The sequence below is a fragment of the Pan troglodytes genome, chromosome 11 (genome assembly GCF_028858775.2).
Source record: "Pan troglodytes isolate AG18354 chromosome 11, NHGRI_mPanTro3-v2.0_pri, whole genome shotgun sequence".
Classification (NCBI taxonomy): domain Eukaryota; kingdom Metazoa; phylum Chordata; class Mammalia; order Primates; family Hominidae; genus Pan; species Pan troglodytes.
The window spans coordinates 63,740,787-63,759,523 of NC_072409.2; the positions used below are offsets into that span (position 1 = coordinate 63,740,787).

Below are 18,737 nucleotides of genomic sequence, written 5' to 3' on the forward strand. Positions count from 1 at the left end.
CATGTCCAGGCAGAGGTGTGCTGCAAGGGCAGAGCCCTCATGGAGAACCTCTGTTTGGGAAGTACAGAAGGGAACTGTTGGGTGCCAGTCTCTACACAGAGTCCCCACTGGGGCACTACCTAGTGGAGCTGTGAGAAGAGGACCACCATCCTCCAGATCCCAGAATGGTAAAGCCACAGACAGCTTGCACTGTGTGCCTAGAAAAGCCACAGACACTCAATGCCAGCCTGTGAAAGCATTCAGGAAGGGGGCTGCACCCTGCAAAGCCACAGAGGCATAGCTGCCCAAGACCATGGGAACCCACCTCTTGCATCAGTGTGACCTGGATGTGAGACATGAAGTCAAAGAAGATCATTTTGGAGCTTTAAGGTTTGACTGCCCTCCTGGATTATGGACTTGCACGGGGCCTGTAGCCCCTTTGTTTTGGCCAATTTCTCCCATTTGGAATGGGTGTATTTACCCAATGCCTTTACCTCCATTCTATCCAGGAAGTAATTAACTTGCTTTTGATTTTACAGGCTCATAGGTGGAAGGGACTTGCCTTGTCTCAGATGAGACTTGGACTTGGACTTTTGGGTTAATGCTGGAACGAGTTGAGACTTTGGGGGACTGTTGGAAGGCATGATTGGTTTTGAAATGTGAGGACATGAGATTTGGGAGGGGCTGGGAGCAGAATGATATGGTTTGCCTCTGTGTCCACACCCAAATCTCACCTTGAATTGTAATAATCCTCATGTGTCATGGGAGGGACCTGGAGGGAGGTAATTGAATTGTGGGGGCAGGTTTTCCTGTTCTTGTGATAGTGAAAAAGTCTCACAAGATCTGATGGTTTTATAAAGGGGAGTATCCCTGCAAATGTCTCTTGCCTCCCACCATATAAGACAAAGCTCTTTACTCTTCCTTCATTTTCTGCCATGATTGTGAGGCCTCCCCAGCCACATGGAACTGCTAGTTCATTAAACCTCTTTCCTTTATAAATTATCCAATCTCGGGTATGTCTTTGTTAGTAGCATGAGAATGGACTAATACAGCCATTATTAGTCTGATTCTAAAACCAAGCAAATACAGTATGAAATAAAATTACAGGCAGATATCCTTCCTGAATATAAACATAAAATTCCTGACAAAATATTAGTAAATAGATTTCAGCAACATATAAAAAGATTATATAATATGACCAAGTGGGGTTGTTAAAGGGATATAAAGCTGATTCAATAAGAGGCTCAAGAACAATCTTATTATCACATCAATCAATGTACTAATAGCACTTGACAAAATTCAATACCCATATGTTATAAAAATGCACAGAAAAATTGGAATAGAGTTAAAATTCCTCAACTTGATAAAGAACATATACAGAAAACCCACAGCTAATATTATACTTAATAGTGAAAAATCAAATGCATTTCTCCTATGACCAGAGCAAGACAAGCATGTCTGCTCTCACCACTCTTATTTAACATCAAGGTGAAAGTTTTAAACAGGCAAGAGAAGTAAATACAGAAAAGAAGTAAGTACAACTGTCTCTATTTGCAGATGACATATTTGTCTACATAGAAAATTCCAAGGAAGTCTATAAAAGATCTTTCAGATCTAATACATGAATTCATCGAGTTTGCAGGACATGAGATAAACATACATTAATCAATTATATGTATATATACTGGCCATAACCACATAGGCACCAACATTAATACTACAATTCCATTTATAATTACTGAAGAAAATACTTAGGAGTAAATCTAACCAAACCTCTATAGTGCTAGTCTGCTGAAAATAACACAATGATGATGGAAGAAATCAAAGAGATAAGTAAATGAATAGATAAATCATGTTCACGGATCGGAAGACTTAATGTAGTAAAGATGTCAATATTTCCTAATTTGATGTACAGGTTTGAAATACTTATCAAAATTTCAGGGAGATAATTTTGTAAATATAGACAGAACTATCTTAAAATTTATATGAAACTAGAATAGCTAAAAACAATTTTGAAAAAGAAGAATAAATTGAAAAAATATATCAAAATTATGTATCTACAGTAATCAAAATTTTGTGGTATTGCTGGAGGGATACACACATAGTTCAATAGAACACAGTAAAGAATCCAAAATAGACCCACACACATATATATATACAACATCTGTATGATTTTTGACTAAGTTGCAAAAGCAGTTCAGTACAGGAAATGTAGCCTTTTCAACAGCTAGTACTGGAGCAATTGAATATCTACAGGCAAAAATAAAATTATAAACCTGGACCTAACTATTATATCTTATGCAAAAATTAGCTAAATAGGCCACTACTAAAATGTAAAATTTAAACCATAGAACTCTTAAGGAGAAAAAACAACAGGAAAATTTTTACAATTTGGGGCCAAATAATTTATAGATTTGACACTAAAAGCAGGATTCACTTAAAAACTTGCTAAGTTTAACTATATCAAATTTGAATGATTTTGATCTGTAAAAGACCCAGTTAATATAATAAAAAGACAAGCTATAGAATGGGAGAAAATATTTGCAAAGCACTAGTGTCTAGAATACACAAAGAACACTCAAAACTCACAATTAAAAAGCAAAGAATCCAATTAGAATGTGGGTAACAGATATAAAGGGACATTTCAAATAGGAGTGCATACAGATGGCAAACAAATATGTGAAAAGATGGTCAACATCACTAGTTATTAAGGAAATGTCAATTAAAACCATAATGAGATATCACTAAATACCTATCAACATGGCTAAAATTATGAACAGTGACAACAAATGCTGGAGAGAAGGCAAAGGAACTGGATCACTTCTATATTGGTGGTAGAAATGTAAATGGTATTCTCACTCAAAAAAACTGTTTGGCAGTTTAAAAAAAAAATCTAAACATGAAAGTACCATGTAACCCAGCAATACCACTCCTGGGCATTTGTCCCAGAAAAATGAACACATACTCACACCAAAAACTTTGTGTGAGTATTTATAACAGCGTTATTTGTAGTAGCTCATATAGTAGGAACAACTCAAATGTCCATAATAGATGAATGATTAAATTAACTATAGTGCCTTCATACCATGAAATACTACTCAGCAATATAAAGGTATGTACTATTGATACATTCCGTCCATACAACCATATGGACGAATCTCCAGAAAATTATGCTAATTGAAGAAGTCAAAAACAAAAGGTTGCATGTTGTGTGATCCTATTTGTACAATATTCTTGAAATAACAGAAGTACAGTAATGAAGAGGCGATTAGTGGCCTACAGGGTTTAAGGAGGACGTTGGGGAGAAAAAGAAGTGGATGTGGCCATAATGGGAAATGTCACAAACCTTTGTAGTGATGGAAATTCTCGGTATCTTGACTGTATCCACATCAATATCTGGATTGTGATATTGTGCCACAGTTTTGCAAGATGTGCCATAGTTTTCCATTGGGGGAAACTGGGTAGCGGATACATGGGATTTCTGTATTCTTTTTTTTTTTTTTTTGAGACGGAGTCTCGCTGTGTCACCCAAGCTGGAGTGCAGTGGCGCAAACTCTGCTCACTGCAAGCTCCGCCTGCCAGGTTCACGCCATTCTCCTGCCTCAGTCTTCCGAGTAGCTGGGACTACAGGCGCCCCGCCGCCACACCCGGCTATTTTTTTTTTGTATTTTTTAGTAGAGACGGGGTTTCACCGTGTTAGCTAGGATGGTCTGGATCTCCTGACCTCATGATACGCCCGCCTCGGCCTCCCAAAGTGCTGGGATTACAGGCGTGAGCCACTGCACCCGGCCGGATTTCTGTATTCTTTCTTCCAATTATATCTACAATTATCTCAGACAAAAATTTAATTAAAAGAATGGAAAATACTTGAATCCATACTTCAGAAAATAGAGGTACATATGGTCAGTAAGCTCATAAAAATGGTTGACATTATTAATGATCAGAGAAATGCAAATTTAAACCACAGTTAGATACCACTCTACATCTAACAGGCTGGTTACAATTTAAAAGATTGGCAATACCAAACTGATACGGTTTGGATTTGTGTCCTTGCCCAAATCTCGTGTTGAATTGGAGGAGAGGCTTAGTGGGAGGTGATTGAATCATGGGGGAGGATTCCCCCCTGGTATTCTCGTGATAGTGAGTAAGTTCTCACGAGATCTGATGGTTTAAAGGTTAAAGGTTAAAGGTGTGGCACTTCCCGCTTCTCTCTCTCTCTCTCTCTCCTGCTCCGCCACGGTGAGACCTGCTTGCTTCTCCTCACCTTCTACCGTGATTGTAAGTTTCCTGAGGCGTCCCAGTCATGCTTCCTGTTAAGCCTGCAGAACTGTAAGCCAATTAAACTTATTTTCTTCATAAATTATCCAGTTTCAGGTAGCTCTTTATAGCAGTGTGAAAATGGACTAATACAGAAACATTGTGGAGTATGTGGTGTAACCAAACCTGTGGCTCTTTCATAACGGGTTAACCATGAACAATTACGTAGGTAGTTAACTATTCATAATAAATAAAGATTTTGTCCACAAAAACCTCATACAATAATATTTATTGCTACATATATTTAGCATTATACATGTAATATTTATATGTATAAGCTATATATAAAGAGTAGGTGTTTGTGAAGTTTTAGATATAATCAAAGTTAAGCAATTGTGATAGAAATCATGTAAGTAGTTTCTGTGGTGGAGAATAGAATTGACTGGGTAAGAGACAGAGAGACTTGTTCAAATACCCTGTGCTTTGATCACATGGATTTCACAGCTATGTGCATATTTCCAAACTTATTAAACTCAAGTTATGCATTTTACTGTAAATAATGTATACCTGAATTTTAAAAAATCTTTAACAATGAAAGTGGAAAAAACATTAATAAAAGTTAGGTCTTATTACATTTTAGCTTTTAAAAATTACATATGTGTTTTTATCAAGGGCCTAGTGAGTAGTTGATTTTTGGGTCCTCACCACATTATAAACAGTAATCGACTTAGTAACTCAGAATAAATGAGCCATGCCTAATGATGATAGTCGGTGATGAACAAGAATTATGATGAATCAAATCTTATGTTCTTGAGATAGTCTCTCTTAAAAATATAATAAAACGGGCTGGATGTGGTGGCTCACGCCTGTAATCTCAGCACTTTCGGAGGCCAAGGCGGGCAGATCACCGGAGATCAGGAGTTCAAGATCAGCCTGGCCAACATGAAGAAACCCCGTCTCTACTAAAAACACAAAAACTAGCTGAGCGTGGTGGCACACACCTGTAATCCCAGCTACATGGGAGACTGAGGTAGGAGAATTGCTTGAACCCAGGAGGCGGAGGTTGCAGTGAGCTGAAATAGAGCCACTGCACTCTAGCCTGGGCAACAGAGTGAGACACTGTCTCAGAAAACAAACAAACCAACCAACCAATAAAATGAGGCCTTTTGCTGTTCTGATTTGACTCAAAGAAACAACTTAGTTTAGGCAGAAGAGAGTGGATAGGTAGCATTTACATTTACTTCCCTAAACTCAGTTTTTTATAAATATTAGCTATTATATGATTGAATTTTATATTTTTTGGTGAGAGCCTCAAGCTCAGACAGCATAATGTGGTGATGAGTAAGTGCAGTGATTTGGTAGTCAGCTGTCTGAGTTTGCAATCATAGTTCTGCCACTTATCAGCTGTATGTATGATCTTGGGCAGTTTTGTACTTAAACCTTCTGTTGTCTTTGTTTGTTCATCTCTGGGGTTGATAATCCCCAGATAATACTCATCTGAAAAGATTGCTTTGAATCTAAACAAGCTGAACACAGAAATGTGTCTGGCAGATAGCAACGGCTCAGTAAATACTAATTGCTATAATTGCTAATACTAATAATATTCAATACTATTGATTAAAATTAACACTACTGTTTTGGAAACAAAATAAGCAAATGGCATGACTTATTATATTATAAAGAAATATCAGAACAAATGATGCCAGTTTTCCACCAGAATCATTAATAAAAACTGTATAATAGTCTTATAGGTTGTGTTATTTAAAAGACAGTGACCTCTTGATATGTTTATGTTATTGACAAAATTCAAAATATTATTGACAAAAACAGAACAAAGTGCCCTGATGCATGGAATTAGTTAATATTAGCCACTTATATATTAGAGAATTATTTAGCCCTACTAAAATAAGAGGTACCTATGCCATCACAATTAATGTTAATGGCCTCTTCTTCATAGGAACTATTGACTTTATAATTCTTCTAAGGTCTATCTTGATCCAGGTGACCCTTGTAGAGAAGGGTAATTATTTTCCTCTTTACTGTTGCAAGTAGGCAAGGATCCAATTTCTTTAAAAAGAATATAAAAATATCTAGATAAAAATAAAAAGAAGGTCCAAAACTCATTTTATTCTTATGCATTTAAATTGCTGTCTTGCTTGATTCTGGCAATGATACCATGGATGTAGATTTTGCAAGCATATTAATAATTGGAGACTTATCTTAAACTCACAGAGCTTAAAAAACATATCCATAGAATCAAAGGCAGATGTAAAGTTAATCAAAGCTCTGAAGAGTCCTGAAAAGAGCAGTTTTTTCAATGAGATTAAAAAGAGTTCAATAATAATCAATACTTCAAGAGTGAGGTCTAAAATCTCCTTGCACTTCATATAAAGAATTACAATGAGAGCCCAAACCTTCAATTGTTCAATTAGAAAGATATTAAAGCTCAGAAGGCATATTAAATTAATAATTGGGCCTTTATTTTTAAAATATTGGTGGGTTACCATTTTTAAGTTGTAGAAAACAGCATGTTGAATGCATTTAGATGGAATTGTAACTGGGAGATATGTAGAGTAAATGACTTGATGCAGAACGGTGTCTTCTCGTAAGAACAAATTTCAAGTACATTTACTTTATTAAGCTTGCAATGGCTAATAATTTTAGTCTTCCCCATAGCTAGAACCTATAACCATTTTGGAGTTATACTCGCATTATGCAACTGTGTTAGGATCTTGAAGCCGGGAGAGGCTAACTTTCAGTATGTAGAGAGAACAACATGGTTCTTCAAAATTTCTAAATAGAACTCAGCCAATCAAGAGACAAATATCTCAAAATCTACCTTATTAACATCATTATTCATCCTAAAAGCCTTTCAGGAAACTTTAATTAGTGTCCTTTAAACACCTTCAGTAAATGTTTACGATTCTCTACAAGGTTTGTGGGAAATGGAATTTGTTTGTTTAATTTGTAACCATCTAAACAGTCCAGTTTTATTTGGGTTACATTAGTAAGGTATGAAAAATAGTCAACTTGTGTCAGTCACGTCTTCAGAATGACTTTATCCTTTGAAGGGAAATGTAAATATTTAAATTATAAAACAAAACAAACTTATATTCATATATATCAGTGGTTCTCAGCCAGAGGTGATCTGTTCCCCAAATCCCTTCTAGGAAATACTGGGCAACGTCTGGAAGCCTTTTTCGTTGTCACATCTAAGGTATATGCTACTGGCATTTAGTGGGTAGACACCAGGGATGCTGCCAAACATCCTACCATGTAACAGACAGCCTCCCAGAAGGAAGAATATCTAGTCCAAATGTCAATAGTGCTGAGGTTGAGAAACTTGAACGCATGAATGAACATATACTCCAAACCAAAGTAAACTGATTCTAATGGTCTGCCTTTAATCATTTCCATTAATGTGAATAGTCAAGTATTTACCACATTACATATAGTATGCAATACCTACTAGATTATTGACTAATCTATTACCTAAATAGATTATTGTCTAAGGATTTTCTTAAATGTAAGCTAAAGCTAAAATGCATCCAATTTTTATCTCTCTCATCCACTCATTTAACTGAAACACTGTGCAAAATAAATGTTTTCCCAAATTAAAAAGTAGCATGTTGTGGAGGTGAATTATTAAGCTTATTTGTTTATGTTTTTTTAAAACTTATTTTACTTTCATGATTTGAAATTTTAAAAGTGATGCTAACATACTAAAGATTTTATCTGGAGTGCTGTGTCCTGGGAATAACTTCTTCAGGCATTCAGCAAAGTGACCCTCTGAGGTTATATAGGCAGAACATCATGGAGATGTCTGGCTGCTGTGACAGACTCTAAATATCAATCAAAATCAATAAACAGGCATTAAGAATTTATTGCAGGCCAATCCTGTGCTTTAGCAGATGCCTTCTCCAAATATTGTGGGATATATTGGGAAAAAAAGCTCTCTTCTGTTCTCTAAATTGATATTTTTAAAAGCTGTTATTTTTTTTTAATTTTGTATATAAAATACATACACAATTATGCATTTAGTACTGTTTAGCTATCAGTCACAAGGCTAAACAACACATGTACTGTAGAGGTAGACACCAAAAAAGTAAAATACTCAGAGTTTACTTACTAGTTATAACAAAACAATTAAAGTATATAGAACAATTTTTTTGATTGAGTACCAAATTTCATCATAAATTAGGGTTATAGTCGTTAAGAAAATGGAATAAACAACATATGTGGAATGATAAATAATACATCAAAAGTAGACCTGACCTTGAACTTGGATGCCAAACCATGAATTAAGTTTGTACAATATAAATGTTAAAAGATAAGACAGGAAGAAAGTAAAGATGTTAACAAGGGTTTAAATAAAAAACAGTAGAGATGAGAAACAATGTGTCTTCCTAATGTTTACTTTGTTTTTTAAGTAAAAGATAAACTTTATATACCTTTTTAGTTCTCCTCTACATTATATAGATGGATAGTTAGTAGATAGGTAGATAATTATTTCAGTAATTGCATTTATTTATCAACATGAAAATGTTTATCCTGTCGATAATTTTGAAGGGCTATTATTGTACTGTGTCTAGCAAGTAATCACTCTCAGTTTATGTATCACTTTTGGAATGAAGATGTTTAACTGCATAACTAAAGTGCTATATTAATATCCTAAGTCATTAAAAACACTATTTAAGCTAAATAAATCAGTTGTGTGGTGAATAAAATTAAAATAATAAGCCTATGACATAATGTACAATATAAATTTTATGTCCGTTTGATTAGGTATATGTTACAATTATCATCATAATAATTCTTACATAATTTGATTATCTTGATAAATTATTATCAATTTATGTCTACCACTTACTAAGAAATTAGTGAATGTTACACACTGTGGTGAACACTTTATATATAATTGACAAAAATAAATATTGCTATCTAAAACCATGGCTGCCTTATAAAGCTAGTGGTTCATTGTAAAATAAAGGCTCTTTTATTCTTTTGAGAATCTATGATAAGAAAGAATTTGTAAAGATAGACTCTGCTGAGTTTGGAGTAATTGCCATATTTTTTCTGCAAAAAGACAAAGAAGAATTTGGAGTTCCTGTGGGTGATGAGGAAAGTAGTGGGAAGAAGCTCTGAGTGATTTGGCAGGAAGCAAGAGGATGTGTTTTGAAAATGGCCCAGAAAAGTTTTGATTACAAAATACCTACTATTCACTTTAAATAATTTTTGCATTTTTGTCTATCTGTCTGTCTGTCTGTCTGTCTGTCTGTCTATCTATCTATCCATCCTATCTATCTATCTATCTATCTATCTATCTATCTATCTATCTATCATCTGCTGTGGTTTGAGTGTGTCTCCTCTGAAATTCAGGTTGAAATTTGAATCCCAGTATGGCAGTGTTGGGAGATAGAACCTAGTGGGAGGTGTTTGGGTCATGGGGGAAAATCCCTCATGAATTAATTAATGCTCTTTCGTGGGAGTGAGTAAGCTCTCACTCATGCAGTAATGGATTGGTTTCCAGTAGAGTGGGTTGTTATAAGCAAGTCCAACCTCTTGTATGTGTCTCTTTGCATGTGCCCACTTGCCCTTCTGCTTTCCATCATGAATTGAAGGACAAGACCCTCACCAGATGGGCTGCCCGATCTTTGGCTTTCCAGCTTCCAGAATCAGAAATCGAATACATTTTTTTTTTAAATAAATTACTCAGACTTAGGTGTTCTGTTATCACAACACTAAGCAAACTAAGATGGAAAACTGGTACTGAGGTATGAGGTGTTGCTGTACAGATAGCTGGAAATGTGAAAGTGGCTTTGGAACTGGGTAATGGGTAGTGGCTTGAAGAACTTGGAGGAACAGGTCAGAAAAGGCCTGTACTGCTGTGCACAGAGCATCAAAGGTTTTATAAGGGGCTCTTCCCCCCTTTCCTGGGCATTCCCCCTTCCTGCCACCTTGTGAAGAGCATTATGGTGAGGGTGCAGGAGATGGGAAGACTAGGGAAAGTTTGGAACTTTTTAGAGATTGATTAAATAGTCATGACCAAATGCACATAGAAATTTGGTGACTAAAGGCCATGCTGATGAGGACTCAGATAAAAATGAGGAGTAGCTTATTGGGAAGTTGTTGTGCAAAAGTACACTTGTTATACATGTACAAAAAACTTGGTTGCATTGTGTCCGTGCTCTAGGGCTTTATGGAAGGCAGGACTTAAGAGTGATGAACTAGGATTTTTGGCAGAATAAATTTCTCAGCAAAATATAGAAGGAGTTGCATAGTTACTTTTGGCCACTTGTGCTGAGATTTGAGAGCAAAAGAATAATTTAAAGACAGAATTTATAATTAAAAGGGAAGCAGAGTGGAAAATTTTGGAAAAATTGCAGCCTGACTACGTAAACAGCAAAAAGCTGTATTTGGGAGAGAGTGCTAAGGGTGTCGCTGCCCAAGTACCCCTTGATAAAGAGAACAAAAGAGAGCATGAACAAAAGAGAGTCAGTGCTGTGTGCATCAGGACGTAGTGAAAAAGGCCCACAGGCCTCAGAGGGTAGAATGGTTTCCAGAGACAGGCTTGCGGTAATCTCCACCAGCTCACTGTTTAGAGTTGCCTTGGGAACGTGACTCCTGCATTTTGGTACTCTGATCACTTCAGCCATAGCTCAAGGAGCCGCAGGTGTGGCTTGAGTTTTTCCTTCAGAGGATGCAGGCGGTAGGCCTGTGGAGTGTCCACATCCACATGGTGCTGATTCATCAGGCCTATATAATGCAAGAGTCATGCAGGCATGGCAAACTTTATCAAAGGATGTACAAAACTGCCTGGGAGCCCAGGCAGAAACCTGCCTCAGGCGGAGCTGCCACAGAGAATAGTCACTGGAGTGCCTAATGGAGCTGTGGGAGTGGGGTTCCCACCCTCTGGACCCCAGAATGGTTACAGCACGAGCAGCATGCAATGCCTACCTGAGAAAGCTACAGGCACTGGACTCTAACCAGCGAACAGCCACGTGAGCTGCACTCAGCAAAGCCATAGAGGTGAAGCTACCTGAGGCCTTGGTGGGCCAACTTCCAACCCAGTGTATCCAGGAGGTGGCATATGGAACATTTTGGAGCTTTAAGATTTAATGTCTGACCTGCTGGGTTCTGAACTTGCTTTGTGCTGGGCACTCCTTTTTTTTTTTTTTTTTTTGGCCCATTTTCCCTTTTGGAATGGGAATGTTTGCCCAATGTCTATCCATTGTAACTTGGAAGTAGATAACTTGATTTCTGGTTTTGCATTCTTACAGCTTGAAGGAACTTACCTTAAGTCTCAAATGAGACTTTTGACTTTTAAGTTGGTGGTAGAGAAAGTTAGGACTTTTGGGACAATTGAGATTGGATAATTGTATTTTTTATGTGAGAACAGCATGGATTTCAGGGGGCCAGAGGCAGAATGCTATGGTTTGAATGTGTTTCTTCCAAAACTCATATTGAAATTTGATTCCCAAAGACATGGTTTGGCTGTGTTGCCACCCAAAATCTCGGTCTCAGTTTCAAGAGATTCTCCTGCCTTGGCATTCCGAGTAGCTGGGACAACAGGTGCCCGCCATTATGCCTGGCTAATTTTTGTACTTAATTTTTGTATTTTTAGTAGACACAAGGTTTTACCATGTTGGCCAGGCTGGTCTAGACCTCCTAACTTCAAGCGATCCACCTGCCTTGGCCTCCCAAAGTGCTGGGATTGCCGTGCCTGGCCTAAAATCTCATTTTGAATTGTAATCCCCATAATCCCCACATGTTAAGGGAGAAACCAGGTGGAGGGAATTGAACCATGGGAGCAGTTTCCCCATGCTGTTCTCATGATAGTGAGTGAGTTCTCACGAGGTCTGATGGTTTTATAAGGGGCTCTTCTCCCCTTTCCTGGGCATTTCCCCTTCCTGCCACCTTGTGAAGAAGGTGTCTTGCTTCCACTTCGACTTCTGCCGTGATTTTAAGTTTCCTGAGGCCTCCTGAGCCATGTAGAACTGTGAGTCAATTACATCTCTTTTCTTTACAAATTACCCAGTCTTGGGCAGTTCTTTATAGCAGTATGGAAATGGACTAATACACCCAATATGGCAGTGTTGGGTAGTGAGGCCTAATGGGAGGCATTTGGGTAATATGGTGAATCCCTCATGAAGAGATTAGTGCCCTTTACGGGAATGAGTTTTCACTCTTGCAGGAATGGAATAGTTCGTGTGACAGCAGGTTGTTATAAAGTGAGCCCAGCCTCTCTTGTATGTCTCTTTGCAGGTGCCCATTTGTCCTTCCACTCTGAGCAATCAGTTGAAGCAACACACGACCCTCACCAGATGGGCTGCCTGATCTTGGACAGCATCATTAGCCAAATAAAATTATTTTCTTTATAAATTACCCAGTTTCAGTATTATGTTATCGTAACATAAAACAGGCTAAGGCACTTCTATCATCATCTTCATCTATTTATCACCATCATCATCATTATCTTAATATCTAATTCTAATTTTCCCAAACCTATCTTCCGCCCCCAAAGTGCATGATATCCTCACAAATTCCTCATGGAAGTAATTTATACAATAGAAATAAAGAAAAAGACTGAATTCCGTATCTTGAAGGAGCTGCAAGCAAAGGATAGAAAGAGTCCCAAATGATCTACATAAGCAGAGGAAGGAGCTTATATTCAAACCTGACCAGAAGATGTTAGTAAGCACTCGGGGGCTTTGCAGAAAGTGTAGAGAAGCTATTGGACCTTTTACAATTTATAAGACAAAAATGTGTGCTATTCTAATCTAGATATTTTGGCATAGTGACCACAGAAAATAACAAAATTCCATATATATAATTCAATTTAAATTTATCTTTGAAATAAAGCTGCCTTACTTCATACTAGATAATTTGAAATAAATTATCTGAGAGATTCACCTTAAAGATCTAGATCCAGTGAAACTTTCCCAGTGAACCATTTCCAAAGCTCCTATTTCCCTTCCTCTTGGTTACAAAGTATTGAATCCTTTGTCTTGTGGTTGTGCTAATTATTGGTGATTTTACTAGAAGTTGTTTACAAATCTTCCTTCCTCTGCAGATGTAGCCTTGCCTTTTCTCCATTGCGAGACACATGAAAGTTGTTTCACAGTGTTTGTTGAATGAATTATTTCTTTGGTATCACCAAGGAGAGGAGTGATATCTTTTTTCTCTTTATATTCCCCAAACATATAACATAGTATCTACCATACAGAAGATGCTCTGTAAACCTTTACTATTTGGCCAGAGTAAGATATATTCAGTTCTGATAAGGTTCCTTTTAATTTCTTACTGTTCTGAGAAAACATGCAAATAAAGTAAGTATCTGTTGAGAGTGGGATTTGAAAGACGCTAAGTGTTTACCTACCACACAACTAATTTCTCAAACGCTCAGCCAATTGGTGTGATTTAAAAACAAAACCAAAAAAACATTGTGCAGTGTTGTAGCAAGATGAAATGTTTATCAGCTGCCTGACTTTGGGAAAACCACATGCATGTTATTGGTAAATTGGAAATGTGAATATTTTAGAAGATAGCTATGTGTTCAAGTCTGATAAAATATGTTCCATTGCCTAGCAGAGTTACTGGCACATGGAAAGGATGACAACAAAAGTTAATTCCTTTCTTTTTTCCTAAATTTTATATATAAAGCACTGTGAAGAAATTTCAGAAGTTCCCTATGAGAGTTAAACACGCTTCTAATATATTCAGTATATTCAATAACAAAGCTTGAAGAAAAACAATATTCGCCAACTGTCACCTTCTCTAGGATACAGCTGTAAAGCGATTGAATATGAGAAGAGCAAATATTTATGGTAGAATTTTCAAGAGTCTAAAAGAAAAGTTGACTCATTGTTTAGGCCAGCAGTAGGTAAATCTTAGTTTCTAGGAGCTAGCATGTAAAAACTGTCACCGAACAAAGAGGAAGGATGGTTAAAACACAGAAAATAGATGAACAGAGAGACTAGGTAATAAAGTATCACAGACAAACTTAATACATTGCTATTAATCAGAATATCAAAGAACATAACTGCGTTTTCCTTTTGCAAGCTTTATAAACCTATCTTTCGTTTGTCTCCTTAACAAGCCTTGTGCTCCAAGCAGTCATTAACTAGGTTTAATGCAAGACTTTTACAGACTCATAAGGAAGAAAAATGGAAGAACTGACTTCCTGCCTCTTTGGCACATAGAACTGCAGTTGCAATTGAAGTGAAAGGAAAAGCATGATTCTAGAGGAAAAAAAGTGCATGCCACCATTATGCCTTACATATCCTAGTCTCCACTTTAAATAACTTCCTGCCATAAGGTGGAGCTATATCCTATCAAGAGAAAAGTATTGGATATAAGTTCTGGCAAAAGTCCACTTAGATTATTTTTCACTTGGCTTCTTGTAGTTTGTGATTTTAAAAAGTTAAAATGCATGGCAGCAAATCCCAAACCCACCACCAACTGATGTAGAAAGAGTTGTTATATTGGTGCAGCTAGGATTTTTAACGTGGCGAAAAGGTGTGTGAAAGCAAGCAGGACCTTGTTTTTTAGCTTATGCTGTAAACACAGCTTCGGGGGAAACTCTTTGAAGTCCTGAGATCTGAGGTGGCAGGGTTTGAAGCCCCCCTGAGGTAGTACAGAGAAACCTCAGGTATCTGATAGTATTTGTTCTTGAGTAAATCATCCAGAGCATCAAACAGAGTGTTGACAAACAGAACGAAAAAATATAGTGCTTTATTTAAAACACTATATTGTTGCATATACTCATGTTAAATAGGAGCCTGCTAAAATTTATGATGCTGAATTATATTAGCTGCAAGAGAGGTTTTGCTTCTCAGTTTGTAATTGTAAGAGGTATGGCCATGAAAACCCCCAACTGAGTTATCTGTAAAACCCTAGTATCTCCACCCAAAGGAAAAAATGATTCCCTGAAGAGTGAGAGCACTACGGGTTTCCTGATAACACATCAAGGGTAATCGAGATAAAGGAGAATGGCTCAACAGAAGTGTGTGTTGCATGACTTCCTGGGCAGTGCTGTCTATCTGGAAATCAATTAAAGGGCAAGGTATACCAGCTCATAGCTGGTTTGGGATTTCCTTAGTAGAAATTTGCATATAAACCTTTCAAACAACTAAAACCTATTGTAAAATCCAAGGATGGGGTTGATCTTGGTGGAGAAAAACGTCTATCTAATAAGAACTAATATTGGGGCATATTTGTTACCCCAAAATTTATCTAATGTGCAAATCTATGTCTCACTTACTGATAACATAATTTATCAGAACATGTGCAACATAAAGAGAATTTGTAGTACATCCCTTATTACCTTCCTAGACACTCAACACACTTTTACAAACACGGAAAGGTGTTATTACCAGAGTGCTATAAGATGGCTTGCTATTATTAGCTTCACATCTCTGGATGATAAAATCAGCACTGTTGAGGGGATGCAGAGCAAAGCCAGGACAAAAGAATAGAGTCAGGACAAGTAATACAACTACTTCTATTTGAATATTTGTGCTAAGCATGTTACTAGATACTTTATATGCACTCTCTAATTTCATCCTCACCATAATCATGTGAAGATCATACATACCATTATAATTTTCATTTCATGGTTTTAAACACCTGCCTATGATCATACAACTACTAAGTGGTAGAACCAGGAACCCAAACTCAGGAAGTGTGATGACAGAGTTCTCAAACCACTGCATATCTGCTGAAGACAATTTCTCTTCTTAAACTAGTCATTCAACCAATGTATATATGTTCCCATGTTGTTTATTAACAGGCTAGCTAGCCCTTTCTCTTCTAAAAACTTACTGGAGAAGACACCATCTCTCCTTCTATATATGAGTCATCACTGGCTCCTCATAGAACCTTGTGCATTCCAGTTACGCAAGAAACATTTCCTGAATATGTAACCCTCAGTCCAACTGGGAAACCTGTACATGCAATGAGTCACCCTGTTCATTTATATAATATCCCTCCCCTCCCATATCTTTTCTTTCTTATGTATTTTCATTTTACCCTGACAAATGCATGTTGTTTTTTTAAAAAGTATGCTTTTGTTGTTGAAACAAGGCTCTTATCCATTCCCCTAGGCATTTTGTCTTCTAACTTTGAAGATCTTTCTGCTTTCTCTACTACAAAACACGACTCACAAGGCTTTGCCTTTTGCCACTCCCCTGAGTCTCTGAGCTACAGCTTCACACTGTAGGGGACTGTCCATCCATCTAGAGCACCTGGGGTTTAAGGTGTAAGCAATTTGACTGTAATTGCTTCTTCCCAGCAGTTATTCCTTGAAGTAGCGAAGGGGGACATTTGGTTGGTTCTCTTTTTCTATCTACATAAATAGGTATTGGAACCAAATCCAAAGAGCATGGCGTATTTAGAAATAAATGTTACCCCCCCTTGAGGAGAGTTTTTAGCTATGCTTTTGTCTTATTCTTTTCTTGGATTATGTTTTAGCAGAACCTTAGTTCACTCTTTCCATTTCCATTTGATCTGTTGATTCCTCTGGGGGAACTCAAACTTAGGTTTTAATACTATATTACTTAAATAAATCACATGTTCTTTTTTTTTTCTCTCATATCTCCATTTTGAATTGATGTAATACAGTATTGGACTCAACTACTATTTCTCAAGCTGTAGGTAAAAAGCATTTCAAAGATATCTTTTTATTATAAGATTTTAGTTCTCTCAAACCTCCTTACCAGTTTTTAGTAGAGGATAGCAGATATGGTTTCACAACAGAGAATGAATGGGTTCGAAAGTATATTTAGTAATTTTTTGTCTAGCTTGTGCTTCATTTCTATTTTATGCAAAGAATTACACTAGTATGGTCTTCCTTGTCAAGGGAAATGTTATGTGAGTAACAGAATATCTTCATATATACTTTAATGCAGAATTTAAAACATTTTAAAGGGTACTGAGACAAAAATTAAGTGCAATCTGTATAAAAAAGGCAGTTAGTGAGGTGGGCTATAATATTTTTCTCTTCTATGTTTATTTGCTTCACATACCCAGGTGTTCCAGCAAGTCCATTCAGGTGTCACTTTTTTGAAGAAAACAAGAGCATGGTTTACTAACAACCTGCCCTAAGATAAGGAGGTCATTCACCTTCCTTCTCATGTATTAGCATACTATCAGAGTGTCTTTGACCCTGGAGAGAAAATAAGCCAATGCATAGAAAAGTCAGTGTAATAATGTACTTGCACAATGATCCAGATTGACCTGATACAGGTTAAAATCTTGACGAAGAAATTGCAAGAGTAAGAATGGCACCGTCTCTCTAGTGGCTAGGGAACACTTTACTACTGTCTGATATGGTTTTGCTCTGTGTCCCCACCAGAATCTCAGCTTGAATTGTCATCCCCATAATCCCCACGTGTTGAGGGAGGGACCGTATGGGAGGTTGATTGTATCATGGGGATGGTTTCCCCATGCTGTTCTCATTATAGTGAGTGAGTTCCCATGAGATCTGATGGTTTTATAAATGTTTGACAGTTCCTTCTTTACACTCTCTTCTCTCTCCTGCTGCCTTGTGAAGAAGATGCTTGCTTCTCCTTTGCCTTCTGCCATGATTGTAAGTTTCCTGAGGCTTCCCCAGCCATGTGGAACTGTGAGTCAATTAAACCTGTTTTCTTTATAAATTACCTAGTCTCATCTATTTCTTTACAGCAGTGTGAAAATGAACCAATATACTTTCCCAAAGTAAGTGTGGAATTTTGTTTATTATATATTATTTATGAGATCATCTCATTTTAATTCAATGTCTTTCCATTGTAAAATTCATAGTTGTTGAAAAGCAGTTTCAGAGAAACTATACACACATTGATTAGAAATTAATGTTATTCCCTTGAAAACACTGATTTCCTCTAAGGGCAAACTCTCCTAGCATGCTATCCTTACACCATCATTTTTGATAGAGTGACCATTCAACTTCTCATCTAAATCAGTACACCTTTCAAAATAAAATTGGATACCATTAATAATTACATGGAGACAATAGGCACAAATTGAGACTGTTCTGGGAAAACTGGGGCATATGATTACTACTCTTATAATACACTATGTAAAGTGACACATAAAGTAAGTGTGTCAATTTCTAAGGTCTTGGTGACTTGAGACCCCGCCTCCCGTTACTGTGGTGGCTAAGACACAGACATCAGAAGCTGGAAATCCCATAACAAATGCAGCACATATTTTTGTTACGGTGATTTTTTTTCTTATTCTTGCAAGGATAAATGTAGTATATTAAGGAATAGATTAAGTAGCTTATACTACTAGAGGAAATTTGGATGTAACCAGGATAGATAGGATAGAGGATTGTGTGGAAAGGGGGTAGTTCTTCATTTAAATCCATGAGGACATCTTTCTTGACTCCTCTGAGAAGTCTACAGAGATGGGGAAAGAACACTGTCCTTGGATGATTTTGAGATCCCCTAAACAGTAGATGTCTCTGTATCCTTCGGTCTCTTCTATTCTGTAACTATGCC

General features: G+C 37.0%; 1 long non-coding RNA gene across 1 annotated transcript in view; it reads left to right on the top strand.

Moving 5' to 3' along the window:
- Window positions 1-4,150: 4,150 nt before the first annotated feature.
- The window catches only part of LOC107976858 (uncharacterized), a 111,722-nt gene continuing 97,135 nt past the window's right edge, over window positions 4,151-18,737 (top strand). The window contains exon 1 of the long non-coding RNA XR_001721143.3: window positions 4,151-4,308. This is a non-coding gene — a long non-coding RNA (uncharacterized LOC107976858). The remainder of the gene's footprint in view (window positions 4,309-18,737) is intronic.